Genomic DNA, 23,746 nt, shown 5'->3' with positions numbered 1-23,746 from the left:
TGAGTTCATATGTAAATGACAGGAGTCATTTACCCAGTGCCCCATGGATAGGCTCCAGAAAGATCCAAATAGTTCTGTACACTATTTGAAACTGTATGCAAATTTTGCATCTATATACCGATGCTTATTTTCTGGTTCAACAATCCATAGCTTTGGTCAGATTCTCAAAGGAATATGTGATCACAAAACGGTTAAGAGCCACTGCAAAAGAGAGTATCCCACGGTAGTATTGTTTTATCTGGGTAGGCTAAATCATTAGTTAACCGAGTGCAATCTATCAAAGAGTGAAAAGCTCATCCATACACCTAGAATCTAGTGACTTTATGAGGGACCAACCATTTAGTATCTTCTTATGACCTGAAAAAAAGAATCATTAAAATTACTTAATTCAGTAAGCCACAAGTTAACCCAAAAAGTATTATAATTTTCTAATATATATATAATATACAGTGAATGACCATAAATAGCCCACTTTTGTTCAATAGTATCCTGATTTTAACAGATCAAGAGACCAAGGCGTGACCGTCCTTACCCACAGGTTCACGAGAATCTGGGGTTGTCCCTTTAGCCTAAGCGCATGCGTATCATATTCCCTGCTCTCATTTAGAAATCTACCCCGAGAGGACACAGTCTTGGTTGGCCACAAAGTACCTAATTATAAACACAAACTTCTTAACCTAAAGCCTTCCTTTATTCTGCCATGGATCCAGTACCAAAAACGAATGGCTAAACTTAGTATACCACATTTAGCAAAGGTCTTTCAACAGCTATGTTAATATTGCCTTGGCACATTACCATCATCACTGAAAACACTGTCTTCAAATAGGTCTGGCCATGGTATCACTTAAGGTAAAATTTAGCAATCAGCCCACAATAGTATTCATTTGAAGTGATTCTACAGCATGCCAAGTAGGACTGGGTACCCAAAACTACTTAATGCCAAAACATGCAGAGTATTTTTAAGATCTTCATTTACCTTTACATTTCTAAACCTATAAAAAAAAAAAAAGCATGACCAGAAATGCTTGCCCCATAAAAATTAGAAAACTCTACATAAAATATATTCTTATAATAATTCTTAAAACATGCAACACAAGTCCAAGATAGTTCACAACACAGCAGGCATATAACGAAATAAGCAGCAAAGCCACTTTTAAGGCACATGCTAATGAAAATTTCATTCAGTGAAAAGACAAGCCAAAGAATTCTGGAAGTGGTAAGAGTGCAGTGGTCAAGTTGAAACAAATGGAAAATCACATTTAACTGCATGCCTCCCCACATGATCCAGGTGATAGAAATCAAAATGAAGATTGTTAAAAAGAAAAAAAATGGGTTATTACTGGTTTTACTCATTGAAAGTGGCGATCAGTTTAAGGAACAGGATCAAACCAAATTAAATCATGACAACAAAGTCATGTCATGCTTTAAACTATATACTGGTGACACCCAGATTGTGGCCTTCATGTTCAGAAACTTCAAATGAGATGTTTTGTCCCTTTTCTGTAAACCTCTTTTATTTTTATAACAAAAATAAGGTGTAAAGCATCACACTAGCCTAATCAGACAAAATATTAAGTCAACATATCTCAGCTGTTTTCCTAAACAGACCTTTAAACAAGTCTCCCATTTTTCCGTAAAAAAGTCTCCCATTTTTCCGTGAATTCCAAAGCATTTATGTTTTATTTCACCTGCCTTGGACTTCCACCATTGTTTTCAAAAACAAATGACAGAATATATGCTCTGGGCAATAAGGAAACAGAACAGATCTAAGGATATTCTGGGAAGTAAGTCTAGTGAAAAAAAAATCAAGAAAGTGGAACTAAAAATGAAATGTAATAGAGTCAACTTTTTACTCGCTATAGCTGTGCTGTCTACTAGAGTAAACATTAGCCAAACGTCACTACCTAAATTTAATTCAAAGATTCGGTTCCTTGGTTGCACTAGCCACATTTCAAATTCTCAAGAGCCACATTTGACCAGTGACTCCCACACTCTATAGTGCAGGGTCAAACAAACATTCCCGTGATCACAGAATGTTCCATTGGGTAAGACTCCTCGACAGCATGACATAATGAAAAGGAAAGTAATGATGACTCTGAAAGGTAAAGAAGCAATGCATGCCAAGCAATGCAATTGTATATGTCAAACTGCATTTACGGGGCCAATATATGCGGGTTATCTGAATACTGTCACCTTGCGGAATCAATTCTTTTCCCCCATATCCCTTGACCTCAAAGACAAATTAAACAAATTTGTTTAACATGACACAATTTTAAAATGAGGACTCCAGAAAATCTTCAATTGGTTTGTAGCAAATTTCCCCCCAGAATGAGCTTTCAGCCATTAAGTTTTGTCATTTAAATATCAAAGAGAAAATCAAGTATTTCAAAACCGAGTCAATTCAGAACAGGTTCAAAACCTCTGCTAGCTGCATCCTCTCCCATATTCTGACTCCCAGCTACTGACCCTCTGTTACCTCCCAGGCAGGGAGTGGGTATCTCCCTCTATGCTGGACATTCAGGTTGGGCTTCCAGGTGCTTGGCAATGGGCTGATGCCTCTTTCAGCACATTCTGACCATCTGATGCTTATGAGTTACAATTACCTTTTGAGTACTATGAGCATTTTCAACCTGCAAAAGCCTTTTTCTCAACTACTGTCTGAATAAAAAAAATTGGAACAAGCAATGAACTTTTTTAAAGCAAACTTCTCCTACCTTTCCTCCTATTTACTAAATCTCGACACTGAAAAATCTCAGGGACTCACTAAAGCCTGTAAGAGAAAGGATGACATGTGGCTTTTGGAACTGTAAAGATCTGTAAATTGAGGCACGCAGAGAGGAAGGTAAGGAAGACAGAAAAGGGATAACATTTCAGGTGTTTATTTTCTCCAATAAAATATAAGGTATCACCAGCATTCTACAAAAAAAAGTAGCCAATGTGACTTTAAAGGTCAACTGGAGTTAAAAAAAAAATTCCTTTTAATAAGATAGGGTTGGCCCATCGTTCGCCCAGCCCACAGTCAAATACTTCGGAAAGCCTAAAAAAGCAGTGTGTTTACATTATTTACCCACAAATGGGTGAGACCTCAATGTTAAAACTCAAAACACTTTAGACCATTAACAGAGGAAAGACACCATATGCACAAAACAAGATTATATTCTTAAGTACAAAAAAATTGCCAGTGCTTTTCAGCAAATTTTTTTTTTCAGCAAATTTTTAAATGCAGAAGAAAGTACTGACTCATTTAACCTCCCCAAGGTAGCAAGATGGCCGTGAATATGAGCTTTGGTCCACGAAGTAAATGGAGAGGATTTTTAAGGTTATTAAAAAAAAAGCTCACAACACGGGTATGTCATTTTCTTCAAAAACATCTTGTCATGCAGATGGGCAAAAAGGAAGCATGCGGGATCGGAGCTCCCTTTAAAAACCCCAGACGCCTCCCGTGGAAATTTAGTCCTGTTGACCTTTAAGTCATTCGGCCCAATTTGTCCCCTTTCGAGAAAATTTACAACACTTGACCACTGATGTTTCAGAACTTTATGAAATACAAGGTCATTAAGTTGAACCATCTCACACTACACTGCCTGAGGCCGCACAAGCAAGAAAGCATTTTCTACCTCTCCACCCCAAAGATCTCCGCTGCGCCGCTGTGAACAATGAACAGAAAGCTGGGTTTAGAATTTAATTTCAAAGAGCAGATTCACAACTTGTTGACAAAAGATAAAGCAGCAACTGTGTCCCGTATACAACACAATTCTTGAGTTAACAGTAAGAAAATGTGCTTTTTCCCCTGGCACACGTGGTATTAATGGAACCAGCCTCTAAAAGAGCGTTCATCAAGCTGACCTTGGAGTTCAGAATTACTCATTGTTGGGGCAGCCCTCAAAAGGCCCAAACCCGATCTTGTAGGTTCGCATTTGTAAAGGATCGTATTTCTGGTAACTGCTGAAAAGACACAGTAATAGCAAGCATCTTTTGTTGGGTTTTTTTTTTTTTTTTTTACTGATGTGTATCAACCCTGTACTTAAACGTTGCTAAAATGGACTGTATCTTCCCGACAAAAAGAAATACAAAATGTGGGGAAAGCTTGCACACATGTGACCTAAAATGTACAGTAATGTGGCTATTTTTACCTAATCGAATGTGTTACAGTATCGTACACACAAACCCTACCCGCCTTTCGAGGCACCCTTTTATTGTAAAAATCTGTCAAGTCTCCAAGGCAATGATATCCAAAAGGGGCCAAGTGAGCCAACAGCGTCGGCCACATCTGCCATTTTCAATTTTCCAGGAGCCAGATTGATGAAAAAGAAACAAGTGAAATTAATTTTAATAATACCTGTTATTATTTAACCCAATATATCCAAAATACCATCCCCTCAAAAATTTAAGAGATAAAAACTACTAGAGGTGTTTCATATTTTTTTCATTCTGAGTGTTCGAAATTCTGAGTTATATTTTATGCTTCCAGCACATCTCAGCTCAGACTAGCACATTTCAAGTGCTCAACAGCCACACGGGGCTAGGGGCTACTGTTCTGGGCAGTCCTGGTCTAATTAATCCCTTTATTAAGCCAGTGGCAAAACTAATTTTTAGAATTCTACTCCTCCCACACCAATTGCTCAGAAAAGGTTTTCCTTCCCAAGTATGTCTAAATGAGGAAAAATAGAAAAAGAAACCTGCCAAGAAAAAAAAAGGGAGGGGGGGGAAACGTTACTTCCCTATGAATTTCTCTTTGAATCTCTCCAAAGAAAAATTAGAGGCAAATGCCCCATAAATGGAGGGTGGCATTATATTTGTAATATAATCACCTCTACTAATTTAAAACTCCCATCATGAGGAGGAGGGCAATCCTAAAATCCACATTCATTTGATAAAAGCCTCCAGGAATGATTACTACACTTGGGGCCTTCCCACCCTCTGAGGGCTTTATTTGTATTCGTTAATTTGCTCTGTACGCTCTTCTTAATGAATGACTGGGTTCTAACTATGAAGCTCTGTACAGTGCAGGCTATATGCTTCTTAAAAAGGAGGGACGGATCTATCTTGTTCACCTCTCTTCAAGCATTTAGCCATGTCCGGCAACCAGCAGGTAAATGAAATATTTGTTGACTGAATGAATGCAAATGAATGCAAGGTATTGAACTTCAGTGTTGGAGAAGATAAAGCAGTTGACATACAACTGACTCGACCTACCACCCAAGGCGGAAATCCCCTCTACAATGTCTGCAAATGGTGGTCCCTCAGCCATTGCTTAAAACAAAGACTTCAAATACTGATGGCCCAAATGCTGGATGGGTCATAGTCCAAGATGTGTTTTGGCTACCCTATCCTATGCTGAGCTGGCATGGAGTTTTTAAATGATCTGAATTAACTGCCAATGTTCAACAGACAGATGACACATCAAAACCACTATCAGGTTTTTGTTGGGGGGGGACAGTAAATCTGACAATCTGGCACCCCCAAACCCATATGATAATGCACACGTGCCAAGTGCCCAGGGGCTGTGGCCTCCTTAGACAAGGCATCCAGTCTAGTCTACAGAACCATGCACCGCTGTCTCCTAACAGGCGAGGCCTGGAGTCAGCTGGCCGCTGATACCTAGGCTGCTGGTTTTCTGACGGCAGCTGAGCTGATGGGAAAATGAACTCTTTACTGTCTCTGTATCAAATAAGTAAAAGCAAAGAGGGTCCTGTATTTACTATGCCTGGGACCTGCTTCCCTAATGTATCTGGTCCCTGCAGCATCTCAATCTGACCCCGCACTTGAACTCTTCCACGGACAGGGAGATGACAGTCTCATCTTTGGAAAGCCTGTCCTATTGGTTTTCTTTCCCACTGAGCCTGAAATCTGCATTCCTAGTTCACTCACTGATCTGGAATCTCTGCTGTGAAGATACCCAGTTTACTTTCTCTTTCACAAGACAGCCATCATGTTCTGCAGTCTCTCCCTCTCAAAGTTAAATACTCTTTTATTTCCCCTAACTGCCCTTTCAAAGTTTTCTAACTCCCCGCCCTCTCAGGACATGATCCAACTTGACAGGGGTCTTCCTAAAGGACAGGGAGGAACTTCTCAGTAATTCTTTTTCTGATTTAGAAGGTGTAAAGTATGGTGGAATGGATCTCTTGTTCTGGGGGGAAAAAAAAGGCCACTATTATTGAATAAAAGCCATCATGGCATGCTTTGTAGAAATCTTTTAGCAGAGGTTTGTCATTCAACAACCACTCCACAAATATTTATTAAACATCCACCAAGTACTATCTAGGTGAGCTCCTAAATTATATATTTTTAATTATATATAATTTATATTTTTTAAGAATATTCATCTATATTTCACTCAAACTCCATATGAATCACATACCAATCAAATGTTAAGATTAGAGCCCACCTTAAGATACAGGATTTCATATAATATGTATAGAAGCACAATCTAATTATAGAAATATTAGTACATAACTAAAATTCCTTTGAATGGTCTATGCTAAATATTAATATACAAAAAGTGAATTTCCTTGGTCAGTCAATCAGGGGATCTGTCCCTAACTAGCTAATGAGGATCTACCAACAGAATCTCTGTTTTCTCTGGTAGGTAATTTCAAGCTATTGAGATCTGTCCCCCCACCCCGTCTCCCGCCCCCCCGTCCCCCGTGCCAGCTAGTTCCTAGCAGGGAGGGAAACATACAAGTGATGACTTCACAATAAGCATGACCCTCTCTGACCTCATACTCCCTGCATCCCCAATCACTTAATGTCCCTTTTTAAATATATTCTTATAATTTTTTATATGTGCAAAATAGCTTCCAAGTAATCTGTGATTACCATTTAAAGAAAAATACGTGTTTTTAAAATAGCATAATACTGCTCTTAGATCAAATCCACTCTTACCCACTGTCTGATGGAGCACAAAGATGAGATTCCATATCACAGTGTGGACCAAAAAAGACAGCATTCACTAAATGCCAATGAGGAGAAGGAGATTCTCTTCTGCTGTTTTTTTTTATAAGATTAAAAAATTATTACTATGCTCCAAGGGGGAGAAATAAACAGAGTGGCCTAAAGGACCAAACGTAAAACCTTCAAGCCCAAATTGGGCAGAACTGAAGGCCTGGAAGTCTGGTGCTTACAGCCACTCACGTCCTCTCCTCCAAACGAAGTGTGTGCCTAACATGGTATTGAGATATTTCTACCCAAACCTCTGCCTCCCCTTGGTCCTCACTGCTGATGTTGGGCCTGAAATCCCCAGTGGCCCTGTTCCCTGGAATTTCAAATTAATTTTGCTCTACCTTACTCCTGCAGTGGATGTCCAGAAGAAACTAAGTAACACCATCCCCATGGGAACCAAGGGCCGTATAATATACCGTACATGTGCCCTATAACATCTGGATCTACTTCTATCATTACTACAGAATTCTACCCCTAGTTGGTTGATATTCAAAAATCCTGATTTCAAAAAATGGATTTAAAATGGCTGAAGAAGATAAAATCCTCAGGAAGAACAAAATGACAGCAAATAATTCATCTAAAAAACCTTCTAGGAAGAGTCATTATGGAGTCTTGTCCTTAATTTGGCATATTTATTTACATACTACCATAGACAGAGGATTCCCTAGTAAGTACTTCCGTGGTCCATTATTTCATCCCTCATATAAAGGACCCACAGGGTCAGAACACCCCCTAAAATACAGACGGTTATTAAGGGGTCTAACACAAAGCTCGTGTTCAATATCCAACTTTAAGTGCGTAACAGTTCATTCTGACATTTGAAAAGAGGGAAGGGTTCCTTTACAACTAGTTTTAATTTATTCACCCAGAAAGACCAACCCACAAAAGGGCACAAATAATTTCCCCTCCACAGATTATCGCTGAAACTCCCAGGCCCCAAGCTTCCACCACATACCTGGTCTGCTAATTCTGTCAATTTTGTCCATGCTAGGGGACGGGAGCCGAAGTCGAGGACTGCTCTGATTGGAGTTGTCTGATCCCACGTCATTGAATGAGTCATCATGGGTCAGTAAGAGCTCTTTTACACACTTATGACAGATACTGTGTTGACAAGGGAGAATCAGCGGGTGGGTGAACAGCTCCTTGCATGCTGGGCAAATGAGCTCTCTTTCGATATTCTTAATGGTAACCTTGAGGAAAAGAAATCAAAATCAAGAGCTCTTAGTGGGTAAATATATTTTTTAAATTTTATTTTATTATGTTAATCACCATACATTACATCATTAGTTTTTGATGTAGTGTTCCATGATTCATTGTTTGCATATAACACCCGGTGCTCCATTCAATACGTGCCCTCTTTAATACCCATCGCCGGGCTAACCCATCCCCCCACCCCCTCCCCTCTAGAACCCTCAGTTTGTTTCTCAGAGTCCACAGTCTCGCATGGTTAGTGGGTAAATATATTAACATCCTTATACCTCTTGGATGAGTACGTGTGTTTACCATGCCAAAAGAAATTAAGAAACAGTGTATAATCTGAAATTCCTTTCTGGCAATGAAATTCCCATACCATCGCCCCCCACCCCAACACCCACAGCCTAGAACTGAAGGGACACAGACATGGAAAACACTGAAGTCGGAGAAAAATCAGCACAAGATATGAGGGGACTGTAATATTCCATCAATTATGAAATTATTCAAATCATCATGAATTCACTGATTTAGGACATCTGAGAAATCCTAAAAGTAGATGACTTCAATAAAAGATAGCACACTAAGAATAAGACCTTATTCCTCCTGAGCACACTAACTTTTTTTTTTTTTTTTAAAGATTTTTATTTATTTGACAGAGAGAGAGACACAGTGAGAGAGGGAACACAAGCAGGCGGAGTAGGAGAGGGAGAGGGAGAAGCAGGCTTCCCGCCGAACAGGAAGCCCAATGTGGGGCTCGATCCCAGGACCCCGGGATCATGACCTGAGCCGAAGGCAGCCACTTAACGACTGAGCCACCCAGGCGCCCCCTGAGCACACTAACTCTTACAGCCAGAAGAGAGCTGGCAAAAACTGGGTTAGCCGGCATGTTCGTGGAAGCCTCCTTGAAATCTATTTACAAGCTGAATCATCAGCAATTTTCTACATTAAATGTGACCAATTTTCATATGCTGCAACTGTAATGTAGCTAAAATGCTTGAGGTTCTCTTGCTGCCCAGCAAAGTGGTTATCTTAAAAGCACTTGATGAATATTGAAAGGGTGGAGAGGACTAGAAAGCACCATTGTAAGCACTCTCAGTACTAGAGGCTTGCATTATTTTCCATGAGAAACATTCAGTCTCTTATCACAACCAAAAAGGTTTGATGACCTCATACTCATTTTCCCATCCTTTCCATATGTAGTTTTTCCCCCAAACTGCAGGTGCTATGAATCTATATTCAGCCTTCTTGTAGCTTTACAGTCCTCCTAACCTTGTACAATCATTTCAATTACTGGAGCTCCATAGAAAATTAGAACTGAATTAATTCACTTATTTTAATTAAATAAAAATGTATGCTCTTCTATTCCCCCTACAGTGACACTAAGTGCTTTAATAACCCCTGACAATAGCACTACATCCAACTGGCTTTATCACTGTCCATGGTCTTTGATGTGTTTCTTGCTGCATCATTCAATAAATATTTCAGAGAAGCCCACATCCTCTCAGGATTTTATTAAATTTGGAAGATCACCACACTTCACAATTCACAGCAAAGAAAACAGAATATTCACATCCCATCTCATTTCACAAAGAATTTGACACCTAATTCAAAGGAAAATACTGTTCCGAATGTCCAAAATAGATTCAAAGAAAAATACTGTTCTGAAGGTCCAAGATAGATTCCCATTTGATGGAAGGTTTACTTCCCAGCGGAAGATCTCAAATTATTTCCATCTTTCTGGTACATAAAAAGCAGGACATAAGCTTTTTAAGCACGGCAGATATAAAGTAATTCTTACCCAAAAGAAAAATGAGTTTTCCTTTTAGAGCCACTGAGGGAAACAACCTGATTAAGAGAAAGGTGAAGTGGCGGCTCCCACAATTAAGCTGTCTCAAAATCAATGGGGTTCGACGGGAAACTAACAAGTCGCAAAGAACTGCAGATCAGACCCTTTCAAACAAAAACACTTGTACCCCGACAGCTGCCAGGGCCAGCCCGCCTCCCGCGCACGAGCTGGCGAAGCCGGGGAGGAGCCTCGCCCGGGCTGGGCTGCGCCCGCGGGGGTCCGAGCGGGGCCCGAGCGCCGGCCCCACGACGCTCCGGGACAAAGGGACGGCCGGACACGCGCGGGGCACGCGCGCCCCGAGCCGCGACGGGCACCCGACTCCCCGAGGCGAATGAATTCTACAGCCCGGACCCCATGAAAGAGCCCCGCCCGGACTCCTCAAGGTGCTCAGGTGGGCGATCGCCGCACTCGATCGGCGCCCTCTCGCGGGCTCAGGTGACCCAGGGTCCAGCCCTCCGACGGGCAGAAAGGGGGCGCCCCGGACTGCGGAACCCGGGGCGCGGAAGGCGAAGAGGAAGCGGGGCCACCACACGTCCGCCCTCGCTCCTCGAGAGGAGAGGCTCCCTCTGGCTCAGGGAGGAGGGGAGAGAGAGAGAGCCGGGGGGAGCCCCGGGGAGCCGCCATGGAAGCGTGAGGCGGCGCCCCTGTCGCCCACTCACCAGCGAGTCGGAGCCATCCCCTTCCATGGTAGTCTTCTGCCAGGTGTCATCAACGGCAGGGTCCAAACAGGCAGACGGGCGGCCCGGGCGGGGTCTGGTGGGCGGGTCCCTGCGGCGGCCGTGGGAGCCTGGGTTCGGAGCCGGAGGGCGAGCTGGTCAGCCGGACCCGACCAGCGGACCGACGCGGCGAGGAGCGGGGCGGGCGAAAGCACAGGCGCGGAGGGCCGAGCTGCGCTCCCTGCGACGGCCCCGGAATCCCGCCCCGCGGCCAGCTGCGGCGGCGGCTCCTGCGGACTGCGGCGGGGCCGGCGGCCGCGCGGAGACCTGGGCGCAGACGCCGCGGAGGGGCGGGGCCGGGGCGGGGCGGGGCGGCGCCGTCGCCCGGGCAACAGCGCCCACCGCACAAAGGGGGCGGGGCGGCGGCCGGCGGCCGGGCGGGGCTGCAGCGCGCGCTGGGGTCTGGGCTCTCGCCGCCGGCGCCGCCGCCGCCTGGGTCCCGGCCGCTCGCCCCCTCCCGGACGGCCGCCGCCGTCGCCGCCCGCCGCGGTAGGAAGCCTCGTTGGGGCGGAAGCGAGGGGCAGGGGAGGCGGAGGGCGGCGCCGGGGCGGGGCCGGGGTGGAGCGGTGGGCGGGGCTGCGGCTGACTGCAGGCCTGGCTGCCGGGCCGGCGCGGCCCCTCTGCCCTTCAGTTTGCTTTCCCTGCGCTTTGGTGAAGCGCGGGGCGAGGCATCATCACCTCCAGGCCCCGTTTCCTGACTCTAGACGGCCGGCGGGGGCGGGGGCGGGGGCGGGCCCGGGCCGCCTTACCGGAGCCGTCGCACCGAGCGCTGCAGAGCCGCGCGCGCAGGGGAGGCGATGACCGCTGCGAGACGCCGCCCGCCCCACCCCTTCCCGGGCCGGGGGGTTCCCCTAGTGGGTCCCGGTCTCCGCCCGGCTCTTCCTCCTTCTCTTCCAGCCCAGTTCGTCGGGTGAACTTCACATCCCCGACTGGTCGCCAACCACTCGTATTCGACTTATGCTTCGACACCCCAGGGCGCGGCGCTGTCACGCACGACACGTTCTCGCCAAGTGGCGCGGGCTTGGGGTCCCGAGCCGGCGACGCGGGAGCGCCGCCCCCTCCCCAGCCCGGACAGCCGCCCTGCGGTGCCCCCTTGGGGACGGAGGGCGCGGGGCAAACGGGCGCCGCGGGTCCTGGGCTGCTCCGGCGACACCCGCGCAGCCACGCGGCGCTTGGCCGGCTCAGGGGCCGGCGGCGCCAGATTCCCTGCCACGGCTCCCAAGCGCCTTTCTCGTGTCTCGCTTCACCGCGAACCGAAAACAGATGACCTGGGATAGTTGGAAGCCCTATTAGGGGATCAGGCCACTGCCTTCCCGGCTGGCTGACTCCATCCTTCCGTAGAGACAGAGAAAACGGGAGCTCTAAACAGCTGCGTGAAGGGACCTCAGCTGCAGCAGAGGAATCCCGTTCAGGTTGTGAAATGCTGCCCACTTTTATTTTCCATCTGGGGGGACGTCTGTCGCTGTGAAAAGTTCCCATCGTCTTCCCGCAGCACGGTCAGCAGTGGTGGCCTTTTCTCCAAGCCGGCGGTTAAATAATGGTGTAGCAGTGTGGACTTCAGAGCGGCAAGGGAGTAGCAATTATCTTTAATGGCATGCCCTCAGTTTACAGATGAGGTGGAGAGAGGGTGAGCGCCTTGCCGAGCAGTGACTGGCCTGTTCTGATCCGGATTAATGCCGGCTCTGCGGCCCCACGTGCTGGAGCTGAGGCTGCTTCCTTCCACAGGTTGTGAAACATCCTAATCTGGAGGGAAATGAGGAAGATAACAAATGCCTGCACAATTTGGTTACCTGTATCGCATAGGGCACCATGTTCCCATAGAGTTTTTTTAAAAGACTCAAGCCATGAGGGGCGCCCGGGTGACTCAGTCATTAAGCGTCTGCCTTCGGCTCAGGTCATGATTCCAGGGTCCTGGGATGGAGCCCCACATCGGGCTCCCTGCGCAGCGGGAAGCCTGCTTCTCCCTCTCCCACTCCCCCCTGCTTGTGTTCCCTCTCTCGCTGTCTCTCTCTCTGCCAAATAAATAAAATCTTAAAAAAAAAAAAAAAAGACTCAGCCATGAAATAAGCATTATATATCAATGTTTGTTTTTAATACTGGCCTGTGAGTTAAATTATTCCCCTCTGGCTGTAATCTCACATCAGCCCACCTGAATAGCGCTTTGGTCCAAAACTAGTTAACTGAGTAAGAGAGATTAGAAGGTTTAATTAACATGAGCTAAAGATTAAACTTGTACAGACAATATTTGGCTGAAAATAAATTTGAAAGCCCTCCTTCCATTATGCAAATCAGACTGCAATGAGATAGCATTTTCCACCTGATTCTCAAGGTTCAAAAATTATCTTAACTCACTTGGCCAGAATGTGGGGAACTAGGCACATTCAAGCTTTTTTGTGACACTGTAGATTGGTACAGCTTATTGGAAGGGAATTTTTGCAAATCCTATCAATAATTTTAAATGCGTATACCTTTGACTAAGCAATTCCACTTATAAGAATTTTCCTACTGAAAGACTTGCATGTGTGCACAAAAACGTGTACAAAGATCTTGTTGGGACCTTATTTATAGAAACTATCATCCATGATGTACAACAATAGCATGGAATACTGTGCAGCAGTTAAAATGAATGTACTAAAAAAAATAAAGTGAATGTACTGATGAGCAGGATTTCTAAAACATTGTGTTAAAGAAGTAAAAAGCCATTGGATTCTTTATGTTGCCACTTTGGCCAAAAAAAAAAAAAAAAAAAAGAGACAAGCATAAAAGCTTATATAGGCAAATAAGTAAATAAAATAAGTCTCTGACATAAAAGCACAAAAAATAGCAATAAGATTGTAGAGAAGGGGATGGAATCAGGTGTGGAAGACACTTACACTCACATTGTATTGCATTGTTTGCACTTGATATGTGCATGTTTTACTTCTGGAAACTTTTTAATGCAATTTACATAATTAATCCATAAACATTTTAATCCATATTCATTTAAACTATTAACCCATAAAGTTTTAAAAACAAAAGGCTGTATTGGTAGGAAGATTAAAAAAAAAACTAATCTTCCTCTCTGCTTCCCCTGTACCTCTGATCAGCCTTCAAATCCTCTTGTTCCTTCTCAGATCCTATCCTTTCTCATCCTTACAGCTAATTCTCCTGCCCACCCTGAGCCTCCTCGGCTCCCCGTACCTAGATTACAATAACAGCCTATCAATTAGGTATTTACAGATGACATTCCATATGGGTATCGCTGTCCCTACAGCTCCATTTGTGACAGGCAGAGTAAGCTAAGGTCCTAGACTACGAGGAGCTTAGTGTGGGACTATAACAGGGAGGGCTGTATGTGCATGTGAATTAATGTATTTGAATGTTGGCGTGTTGGGGGGCAAGGGACAGGAGGGGTGGTGAACTTGCAATAATACAAAATGAGTCTAGTACAGTACGGAGGGCCTGGAATGCCACGCTTCTTTTCTGTAGACTTCAGGAAGCTTCTGAAGGCTTTTAAGTGGGAATGACATGAGCGATCTGTATTGTTTGGTTTTTTCAATCATTATTCTCCCAATTTACATTGCACGTGCTATCCCTTGGTACCTACCCCTTCCTAGTTTGGAGTATCCTAGCACCTCTGCTTCCAAGACTTTCTTTTAAAATATGGGTCAAGGGGCACCCGGGTGGCTCAGTCCTTAAGCGTCTGCCTTCAGCTCAGGTCATGGTCCCAGGATCCTGGGATGGAGCCCCACATCAGGCTCCCTGCTCCACGGGAAGCCTGCTTCTCCCTCTCCCACTCCGCCTGCTTGTGTTCCCTCTCTCGCTGTGTCTCTCTCTGTCAAATAAATAAAATCTTAAAAAAAAAAAAAAAATAGGGGTCAAGGTCCAACCCAAGGAAGCCTCACTCCACACCTATCACTGCTCCCAGCAAGTCCACAGACCTTCAGCGCTCTTGCCTACATTATCTCATGCAGTGTTGCTTAATTGCTCTTCCATCACAGAGGCGTGAGCTGTCTTCGTCTATTTCATCAAGTCCAAAAGGTCAGGGAAGAATGTTGCCAATTTCCCCCTACTTCAACTGCCAACAACCACCACACCCCCAACACACACATACACACACACACACACACACACACACACACACACACTTTCTCTCTCTCTCTCTCTCTCTCTCTCTACCATTCAGGTTTGGTAAAGGAGCAGCTCAGTAAGTGTTCATTAACTGACATTTAAAATGTAAACCTGTTACCCTTTAGGCTATCCACTACTCACTAAACTAACCTGGTCTCTTTCCATACTGACTCCTAATACCCAGCAAGAGATTAAGTTCCGGGCAGAGTCAGCTCCTCACAACCATGGCGCATATTTCAGTCTGTGCTGGGCGACACTATGGCTCTTAATCTGTTTGGTCTGAGATCCAACAGCCAGGGTACCATTCTGTTAGTATGTCCTCAACAAGAAGTCACAACACCGGGATGTGGCCGCATACTCCTACACGTTGCCCCCTGCTGGGGACTCCTAGTCATTGGACAACCTGGGGACAAAATGAAGAGAGCCCTTGGACTTAGGGGGAACAAGGTAGCTGGCAAGGAAGTAAATCACGGGGTTTCCCAGTAGATTGGCACATGCACTGTCTACACTGCTGGGCATGAGGAGGTTACAGGTGAAGGACAATGAATGGCAGTTATCAGTTATTGACCCAAGCCTCTGAGAGGCCAAGCTTACCTGTCATAAAGTGTTTCTATGGGAACAACCTCCGGGGAGAGGAGTCCAGCGAGGCCGGAAGTTCAGATGTCCATTGCCTGGCCAAATCCTACTCATCTTTCAGGCTGCAGATCTAGAGCCTCCTCCCTCCTTGGTTTCGTTTTCATTGATCAGCTCCCCTGACTCTGAACTCCTTGGGCACTTAAGAGTCTTTCCACTCAGTTGAACACGATTACATACTCTCCTTTCGTACATGAATGTTTGATGTCTTGTAAGCCTTATCTTCCCAGCCACTGAAGCTTCTGTTTGTTTGTTTAAGAGAAAATCCAGTAGACATTTACTTACTAAACAGTAGCACCAGACCAGCAATATGAAATCTGATGAGACGAACACAGTACTGCTCTGGTAGACACTTTTCCATTAATGGCAATGTGTACAGGCTGCATCACTGGTGGGCAAAGGGGTCCCTTGTCCAACTTGAGGGGAACCACACTGGCCATATTTAGAAGTTATAAGCAGGTCCCCTTTGACTACATGTTATTCCTACACTTGGGACTGCTAGGTTTAGCAAAAACACAGGGCACCCACATAAGTTTGAATTCCAGACACATAATTAATTTTTTTAGTACAAGTATGCCCCACACCTGCACCCCAATGTTCATAGCAGCAATGTCCACAATAGCCAAACTGTAGAAAGAGCCCAGATGTCCATCGACAGATGAATGGATAAAGAAGATGTGGTGTATATATACAATGGAATATTACGCAGCCATCAAAAAATGAAATCTTGCCATTTGCAATGATGTGGATGGAGCTAGAGGGTATTATGCTAAGTGAAATAAGTCAATCAGAGAAAGACAATTATCATATGGTTTCACTGATATGTGGAATTTAAGAAACAAAACAGGAGCATGGGGAAGGGAGGGAAAAATTAAAAAAGACAAAATCAGAGAGGGAGACAATTAACCATAGGAAACAAAGTGAGGGTTGCTGGAGGGGAGGCAGGTAGGGGGGTGGGGTAACTGGGTGATGGGCAGTAAGGAGGGCACTTGATGGAATGAGCACTGGGTGTTATATACAACTGATGAATCACTGAACTCTCCCTCTGAAACTAATAATACACTCTATGTTAACTAATTGAATTTAAATAAAATTAAATTTAAAAAGTATGCCCCATATATTGCAAGGGACCTACTTATAGTAAAACAATTATGTGTTGTTTATCTGAAATTCAAATGTAATTCTACATCCTGTATTTTATCTGGCAACTCCCTATGTCCTCTTGTTAATGATCACAGTTTGGATAGAGGTGTCTCAACACCCAACACTTGTCACAGCAGCTAGATGTAATACCTTTCATGTATTGAGGACCTACTATGTGCCAGTAACAGTATGAGGAACTTTGCATAAAATATTCATTTAATCCTAGCAATAACCCTGTGAGTAGGTATGATTCCCTTCAAAGGGACCATGTGACAACCACAAGGGCTCTTCACCTCCACCCAGAGATTAAGTAATACCCTCAAGGTCACATGCCTAGATGCCAAAGAGCCTTAAGATTCAAACTTGGGTCTCCCTCCAGCCTCCCGATTGCCCTGCCCGCCCACAGGTGACAATAAAATATGTCATTTAGTTGCATAAAAAATATGACTTAAGCATTATTTGTCCAAGTAGTTTAAGATACTCCTTTTTCAAATTATCTTTTGTACAATATGGTAAAAAAAATCAGAGGAAAATTATATTTATGAAACTAGCTAGCTTCAAATGATATTGCTAAAGTCTACATCTTCTGTGTGCCTTTCCTACCCCCCCACCACGCACGCATTTCACCCAATCCCAAGATATAAAAAATATATATATTTTAAAGAATACTTTGCAGTGGACCCAACCTTAGTATTCTCACCCAGTTTAGATTTCAGTTGTGTGAGCAACTACCCATTGAGCCCTCTGAAACAGATCATTTGGTGGTATTTTTGTTTTGGTCCCAGGAGATGTTTAAGACTTCCCATTAGTCTAGATTCGAGGATCTTCTCAATCTAATTCTTTCAGAGTACAAGTATCTTCTTGCTTTACGGTAAATTTTGTGTTTGTGAAAGGTCTTGAAATTTTTAGGCCTCAGAGATGTTCGAAGTTAAAAGTAATAATCCACCAGATTTTAGAATCAATGCCTGTTTCTCTACCAAAGTTAAATGTAAGTTTTCCAAAGCCTCTTTTATTTCGCTCAAACTATTGCACTCCTTGGAGGTATCTGAACAGTAACTACTGAACTATGGGAAACAAGTACTTTCTGGCCATTTATACATAAATATAAGTATGTTAAAATGTCTAAATATAAAGAGGTATACTAAATTTAAATTCTTCTATGTTCCTCGTCATCAAATCTTCATTAAATGATTCCAGAGGAGGGTGTGATGGTGTGAAGGGAAAAGGTGACTGGAGATGATAAAAAAAAAAATTAATAAGCCAAATCTTTCTAGAGCCTAAAAGTTTGAAAACATTGCTTTGAGTAATCCTAGATATTGACCACAGATTTGGAAAGGTCTCTTTCAGTGCAAAGAAGTGAGCTACAAAAGAAACAAGAAACCAAAAAGTATCTTCGAGAAATGGTACAACTTTCCCTAATAGTGAAATATAAGGAAATCCATTTACGTTGAATTTTAAACCTCTTGAGAATTATCATAGGCATTAACTATACTTACAGGGTATTGTGTGATGAGCAGAAAGACCACAATGGTAGAGGTCCCCCGTGGACTTTAAATATTAAAGTCATCATCACAATAGAGTAAAACAAGCTGATCAAGTAGGTTGATCAAGTTCGCCATGTGGGTTTTAGGTTACCCTAAGATGAAAGGCTCACTCCCCACATTCAGAGAACACACAATAAGCTAATTTAATTTGAAATAGACACATGAGAAGCTGCTGCACTGGGGAACGCAGTGTTTTGGAGGTGGGAGTAAAAGTCCATTTTTTACTCTGTAAAACTTTCTGTAAAGTCTGGCTGTTTCCGCAACAAGCACGTGTTAATGTCGTCGAGTTTTATTTATTTTATTTTTTTAAAGATTTTATTTATTTATTTGAGTGAGAGAGAATGAGAGATAGAGAGCACGAGAGGGAAGAGGGTCAGAGGAAGAAGCAGACTCCCTGCTGAGCAGGGGGCCTGATGCGGGACTCGATCCCGGGACTCCAGGATCATGACCTGAGCCGAAGGCAGTCGCCCAACCAACTGAGCCACCCAGGCGCCCTGTCGTCGAGTTTTAAAGCCATCAGAGAAAAGTGAAAGAAACCAGGGTGATGGCCATCAACCCATTGGTCTCGACCTCTAAGGAACGAAAGCAAGGGAAGGGCAGAGGAGGAGAGGAGAGGACTGGAGGGGAGGGGGCAGGAGGATTATGGGCTTCTGCTCTCCTAATTTAACTCAGGGGGCTTGGCGTCCTTAGAGCTGTTTCATATCATCCTTTACATTACAAACCTGAACTACAAAGTGGAACCTAACTTCTCAAAGGAAAATAAAGCGAGTCAGCCTCCAAGCTCTGCTACTCCCTGGCTAGTACCCAGAGAGGTATTCAGCTGTTCAACTCCTGGACAACCACAAGCACAAGGAGGGTTTTAAAAGGAGTGGAGGCGGAGGTATGAGGAGAGTGGGCAGGGAGTAAGCTTGAGCGGAAATGGTTAGGAGGCTACTCCTCATCCCCCACCTCCACCCCAACAAAAAAGGCAGAGGGAGGAACCAAGTTCTTACAGTGAGAGCCTGCTTTCCAACCTCAGAGATTTCAGAGGGACATCTGCCTCTCTAAGGTTGGAAGTCAACTGAGAAGGCTCATGTCTTTGCTGCAGGTAGGTTGCTGAATCCTATCAAAGAGGGTCTACCCAGTGAGTCAGCGACTGAGTGCCTGTTGAGTGAGGCAGAGAAATCCAGCGGATGATGCCAGGTCATTCTGGTTTTGTTGTTTCATTACAGTAAGCATATTGTGAACACGTTGGTAATTCTGAGAGGTTTGCTTTTGGTTTTGTGTACCTGATTTTGTCATAAGTTTTAAGGGTGCCCTACTTGCCCACTTAGTGTTGATGGTAAGTTCATCTGTCTGCTTACTAATCAGTCCCCTGTGGTGAACATGCAGATTCCTGGGCCCCACTGCAGAACTATTCTCGCAGAATTTCAACTTTTGCCTGTACTGAAGGAAACTCTTAGCCAACTAGTGCAATTCTGACTTTGCAGACTGAGTGCCACATGCCTGAACTCACCTCTCAGTCACCCCATTCCTGGCCCCAACGAGAGAGGTCCATTTATTTTGTAATCAACAAAAGGCATCCTCTTTCCTCCCCACCCCCATCCCACCCCCCAGAGTTCCTGGACAGCCAGGGTCCTGCTGTGCGCTTTAGAAGGCCAGGTTCTGACCCCCTGGCTGCAAGCCTCTTCCTCTGAGCCACCGCTTCCTTCTGGCCGCCTCCTTTCCTCGGGGTCGGTCCCCCGGAGGGTGGAGCGGGCTGTGGCATGCACCCCAGGCCCCGGGGGGTGGCCAACCGGAAGCTGCTTGGGGCGACGAGGAGCTTGGATGTGGTGGTCCGGGTGTCCCCACGCCTGTGCGATCGGCCCCTCCGGGTGCAGGCTGGAGCCTAGGGTCGGAAGAAAAGTGGAAAACGGATCCTCCACGTGTCCTTCTGGTCCCGGGGTGCAAATGGTAAGGGTGGCTCGAAGCACAGCCCCGATCTTGGAAATGCGAATAAGCATTCTATTTCTGCTGAGCGTATCCCGTGTTTGCTGAGCAGGAGACTTAATTCCGGGAGGCGCACGGCTCGCCGGGGACACTTGAATCCAAGAATGCATTAACCGGCTCCCCAGCTCCGGGAGCCGGGACTGCCCGCCCCTTAAGCTAAAACCTAGCGGAGTTGGGGTTGGTGAGGTGTGAGCCTAAAGTCTCAGATGCTCACACCAGGGCTGCAGAATCATCCTTCTGATGACCGCACGCACGAAGTCCTTTTCTCCCGCGCCAGCACTCTCTCGAAACTCCAGGTGCACTGGGCAAACGCAGACGCCGTTTCTCGCTTTCCCGCCGGCTGCGCATCCTGGCTGAGCGCGCCCGGGGCGGCCTTTGCATTTCCCGACACCTCCGGCCGGCAGACCCCTTAGGAGCCTCCCTGGGCAGTCTCTCGGATGCAGCGCGGAGGCCGGCCTCCCGCCAGGCTTTCTGCCTGCCTAGGCGCGGCGCCACCCGGGCCGACCGAGGGCGTGGTCGCGAGGCGCCACCGACCGCGCCAGCCGCGTTTCGAATCCGCTCCCGGGCAGGTGCCGGGCTGAAATCCGGCTCCTTGGCATCCCCCCACTCCCCTCCAAAGGCAGGCTGCTGACAATGTTCTCGGCCTCGGGCAATGGCTAGGGACCTGGAAGGAGGGCTGAAAACGCCAAGGCCACGCCACCTGGGGTTCTGTCCCTATTTACCCGCTATACGGTCGCCCTGCGCGCTGAACCCGACCCCGCCCTCCCGACTACTCATCCGCTAGTCCGAGCCCCTCTCCCCGCTTCGCGCCTGGACGCTCGAGGTCACCCCCTCGAAGTCACCACGCGTGGGCAGCCCTGGGGGCGTCGAGGAGTGCCCCCCACGGCCAACGCCCCGCCCTCCTGTCCATCCCCGGGAGCTGAGCTCTCGTCCCTCGCCCTCCCGGGAGCCCCCCGCAGTCGCCCAGCTGGCCAAGTCCCCTTGGCTCATTTCAGAGATGCCGCGCGATAAAGAAAAGGCGGCTACTTTGCATTCTGCAGCTGCTGGGACGCCCTGGCTGGGAGCGCGGACCCGGGGCTCGGGGCCCCGCCTTCCGCGGGCGCTGGAAAGGGACCGGGACGCCCACAGCGACAGGCCAGGTAGCGCCCGGGGTGGGGGCCCAGGCCGCGACGCCGCGCGCCCCAGCACTTACCTTGCCTCTGGCCAGCAATTCCATGATGTAGCCAAACTCACTTATCTCCTCCGACTCAGACATGGTTACGAACCTTCACCAACTCTGGAGGAGCCAGGCGGGCGCATCGAATGCGTTCCTTTTTTTTTTTTTTTTTTTTCTTTTTTTCTTCCCCCCTCCCTCTCTCTGCTTTATTCTGAGTTTTGCCAAGCGCCCTCCCGTAGGCGGTTAACGAGGAAAAGTGAGCAAGCTGGGGGGGAAGGCCAGAGCGCGGCTGGGGGCGATGGAGGCCATAGAGCGCTCGCGGGCAGCGGCGTCCGTCGTCCCGGGCTCCGGGTGCGGCGCTCCGGCCAGGGCGGGGTATCGGAACAAACCAGGGCGGCGGCGGCCGTGGCCGTGAAATGCACACCAGGCGGAGCCCGCCGCCCAGGCCCCGCCTCCTCGGGGGTCGCGGCCCGCGCGCCTCCCGCCCGGGCTCGGGCGGCTGCAGAGACAAACAGCGACACAAAAGCGGGTCCGCTCCCGGCGTGGCGCGGTCCCAGCCCGGACACACCCCCCCCCCACCCCCCAGGGAGGGTTAAAGCAGTCCCTCCGCCGATGCCGGGGAATGTGGCCGTCCGGAGGTCCCGGCGCCAGGACCGGGAAAAACCCCCATCCCACTGTCTGGAGGTGCGAGGCCAGGGAGACTGAATGCAGAGGAGGCAACAACAAAGGATCTGGCTGCAGGCGCCGGAAAAAAAAAAAAAAAAAATTTATGCGAGGGCCCAGGAAATGGCAACGCCGCATCTCAAGTCAACCTTCCTGAAATCCAATAGGTAACAAAGCCCAAGCCCAGCGCTTCGGAGATGAGAACAAACACAAGGATTGTATTTTTAACACTCTTAAGTGTGTAAGGGCGATTGTATCTCTGTATCCTCCTGATACTCGACTTTCCCTTAATTAAAGGAAAAAGCACCATTTCTGCCAGCAAGGTTCCTGCCCAAACACTGTCACCCTTAGTGATGACTAACACTTTTCCAACTAACTTGTTTCATTAATTGAGTTACACATTCAGGGCATGTCTCTCACATTTTCTACTTCTTTTTAAAATAGCAGCTCCCCTAGGAGGCTGCAGCTGAAATGGCCCGACCCTCTAATCCCTGCTTCATTCATACCTGACAACTTTGCTTCCCTTGGAAAAGAAAACTTGGCTTCAGGAGTCTGCCCTGGTCTATTACTCCACCCTCGGCTGTCTCTTATCTTCCTTGAAAAGGAGGAAAGTGATAACCGCTTGAGTTTTTCCCTAAAAAACAAAATCTGCCAGCCATCATTGGATTAGACTCGAATAGGAGATTTACTACAAGAGCAAAGCCACTTACCTTCAGCGAGTGGGCAGATTCTGGCTCTGGGCTCAGCATCCGTGGGCAGGGTGGTGTATGGAAATGACACACAGCAGTTTTGGAGGCTTGATAAGTAAGACACAGGGGCTTTTCCTCTTTTGCCTCTTCCGTGGGTCATTTTTCGGATTTCTCCCCTCTGGCCCAGAAAGCTATATAACAAGTTCTTGCTTTTTTTCTCCCCAGTGCACCTCTCCTTAAAGCTCCAGTAATGTTGCTCCTTGACTATTCATCTACCAGAACTCTGCTCCTTCTTCAATGTGTTACACTCCTCTATGAGCTGATGATGATAGCCTCAGAGCAAAGTAGCAAAAGATAAGGAGCCGGGTATTCCTCGTTGGGGCTCAGTAGGAGGTAAGACACAACCAGAACACTTCTTGCTTGGAAGCTTCTTGTCCTTTTCAAGTTCTGTAGAACCTCCTGTGTGGTCGTTGCTTCTGTAAGAAAACTAGGAGCATTGAGAGTTGAAATAAGGCCGGGAGCATTTATGAATGGATTCTTCCCTAGTATTAGCAATACCCTACAGATTACCAGGAAGAAATACTGCTCTCAGAGTGAAAGTTCTTCATGCCCAGAATGGATTCTGGCACTTGATAAAAACCAGTGTCAGAAGTGAACAACTAGGGGCACCTGGGTGGCTCAGTTGTTAAGTGTCTGCCTTCGGCTCAGGTCATGATCCCGGGGTCCTGGGATCGAGCCCTACATCAGGCTCCCTGCTCCGTGGGAAGCCTGCTTCTCCCTCTCCCACTCCTCCTGCTTGTGTTCCCTCTCTCGCTGTGTCTCTCTCTGTCAAATAAATAAATCTTAAAAAAAAATTTAGAAAAAAAAAGTGAACAACTAATCTTAATGTCTGCATTTCGAGCAAGAGACAAAGAGGGCATACAAGCCAAAATGTTTCCTCTTAAAAAGCTTTCCCTCACACCCCATCCAATGACTTCCACATATCCTTTGTGAGAACTGGGTCATATCTCCACCCCTAGCTTCAAGGAAGGCTGGGAAGGTGATCATTTCACTCTGGAAACATCGCCAGGCTGAATAGTCAAGGACTTGTTAATAAAGAAGAAACAGATACTGGGTAGGAAACTGGTAGCTTCTGCTATCCC

At 46.5% G+C, this 23,746-nt stretch overlaps 1 pseudogene; it reads right to left on the bottom strand.

The window, feature by feature from the left end:
• Nucleotides 1–11,936: 11,936 nt before the first annotated feature.
• LOC144381153 (E3 ubiquitin-protein ligase Trim36-like) lies at nt 11,937–21,691 on the bottom strand (annotated as a pseudogene).
• Nucleotides 21,692–23,746: the final 2,055 nt, after the last annotated feature.

This window comes from Halichoerus grypus, chromosome 2 (assembly GCF_964656455.1).
Source record: "Halichoerus grypus chromosome 2, mHalGry1.hap1.1, whole genome shotgun sequence".
In the NCBI taxonomy this organism is placed as follows: domain Eukaryota; kingdom Metazoa; phylum Chordata; class Mammalia; order Carnivora; family Phocidae; genus Halichoerus; species Halichoerus grypus.
Note: the sequence above shows the minus strand (reverse complement) of the source record. Positions and strands in the feature narration are given on the sequence as shown.